The 2,171-nt window shown below is 45.0% G+C and overlaps 1 pseudogene; it reads left to right on the top strand.

Annotated features, from left to right (window-relative positions):
- The first annotated feature begins 571 nt into the window (after window positions 1–571).
- On the top strand, window positions 572–1,256 carry LOC137211074 (glyceraldehyde-3-phosphate dehydrogenase-like; annotated as a pseudogene).
- The last annotated feature ends 915 nt before the right edge of the window (window positions 1,257–2,171 follow it).

Genomic DNA, 2,171 nt, shown 5'->3' with positions numbered 1-2,171 from the left:
ACTGAATTAAATGGCAGGAATTTGCAGAGATAACCAGCCCAGGTCTCTACAAAAAAAGAAAGAAAAAAAAAGAGGGAGGCAGTGAACCCCGTTAGTATCAAGTCAGACATTTTGGTCGGGGCTGGGCAGGTTCGGTGAGGAATGGAACCAGACAGAAGAAGGGGCTGCAGGTCTGTAGAGTTGGAATGGTGACCTGGTCCTGGCTGGTGCTCTCAGAGTTTCCACAGGACTATCCTGATGTGAACTTGAGCTTCCTGTTAGGCCCTTGAACTATGCAAGAATGCTTCCCAAGTGATAACCCTGGACTCCTGTGCCTCAGCCCAACTCTACACCTGCTCCTCTAGGCAAACGCTCCACCTCACCTGTCACCTCATCACTGTGAGTAACTTCATGGAACACATTAGTTATGTGCCATGCAAACTAAGTTAAAATCTCTTTTAGGCCTCATCCCCACCAGCATCAAATGGGGTGATGTTGATGTGGAGTTCCCTTGTGTCTTTGAGAAGGCTGAGGTTTACTTGAAGGTAAGTCTTCATCTTTGCCCCTTCGGCTGATTCCCCATGTGCATGCAATGGGAGTGAACCATGAGAAACCTGACAGCTCTCTCAAGATCGTCAGTAATGCCATCTGAACCACCAACCACAGTGGCTCTCCTGCCCAAGGTTATCCATGAAAATTTCACGTCACGGAGGACTCACCATCACAGTCCATGCCATCAACGCTACCCAGAGACTGATGGTGGCCTCTCTGGCAAACCATGGTGTGAGGGTCATGGTGCTGTCCAGAGCATCATCCTTGCTACCAAAGGCACTGCCAAGAGTGTGTTCTAGATCTGACCTGCCATCTAGGGAGAGCTGCTAAATTTGACATCAAAAATGTGGTGGAGCAGGTGTCAGAGGGCTCCTGAAGAGCATCCTGGGCAACACTGAGGACTAGACGCTCTCCTGTGACTTTAACAGAGTCACTCACTTCTCCACCTTGATGCAGGGCCTGGCATTGCCCTCAGTGACCCTTTTGTTAAGCTTATTTGTTGGTATGAATTTGGCTACAGCAACCATGTGATAGACCTCATGGTCCATGTGGTACCAAGGAGTAAGATTTCCCTGGAAAACAAGTCTAATAGCCTTGAGGTAGAGAGAGGTTCTCATCTGCTGAGAAGTCCTTGCCTCACCTCTAGCCCCCACCACAGTGAAAAACTCCCTTCCCCCACACAATTCCCATTCCAAGCACCTGAAGAACCCTACCTTGTCGGGTAGCATCAGCACAATCAATGATACACTGTACCCAGAGGAGGGAAATCTACATGAGTTCCCCTCTGAGAATCACATCCAAGCTCTTTAGTATGGCCTTTCTCTTCCTAATTGAGCTCTCAGATTACTTTTCTGTGCTCACTTCTAACAATTCATCCAATCCAATATCCTATACTTCAGCCATATTGACCTATTTGCTGCATTTTAACAACTCTGTTTTAGTGAATACTATTTCCTTTCCTTGAATGCTCTTTCTATGATCTTTGGCTACCTGATAGATGACAGCTAATCTTGAGGTAATTAATGTAACAGAGTGTCAAAGAAGGAAGTCAGAAAGGGCTGTGGAGAAAGGTCTTGATAATGAAGAGTTAGCAGTATATTATTACTCACTGATAAGCAAATCACTCATGATTATTGGTTGTGAAATAGCTAGACATATGTTACTGAAGAGGCATGACCCAAATGTCACCTCTCCTTAATTGTTTTCCCTATCCCCATTCCCCACCTCCTAATAAAATATCTTCCTGCTAGAATTATTTCCTCCTCTATTATAATGAGAGAGCCAATCCACCACCTGTGAGGTCTTTCATTCCTCAGGTTCTAACAAAGAAATGAAGTTTCTTCACTTCTAAGGTTCTCATTTCTAAGGTTTACTTAGAAGGATTCCATTCCTTCCAGCCTCTTCTCTGAGTCCTTATAATATTATATTCATCTTTCCCTCTTTATTGGGGTCTTCCAGTCTATCTACAATTATGCAGAGATGCCCCCACCCTGAGTCACTTGACCTTAGTTCCCTGCTAGCTAACATCAGTATTTCTAAACTTTCTCACCCAACTGTTCCAGTGGGCAATATACTGACTGGTATGTCCTCTGTTTTGTTATTAAGGCATTTCTCCACAGCCCCTTTCAGCTTCATCCTTC

This window comes from Pseudorca crassidens, chromosome 18, assembly GCF_039906515.1.
Source record: "Pseudorca crassidens isolate mPseCra1 chromosome 18, mPseCra1.hap1, whole genome shotgun sequence".
NCBI lineage: Eukaryota > Metazoa > Chordata > Mammalia > Artiodactyla > Delphinidae > Pseudorca > Pseudorca crassidens.
This window is presented reverse-complemented; position numbering and strand designations above follow the sequence as displayed.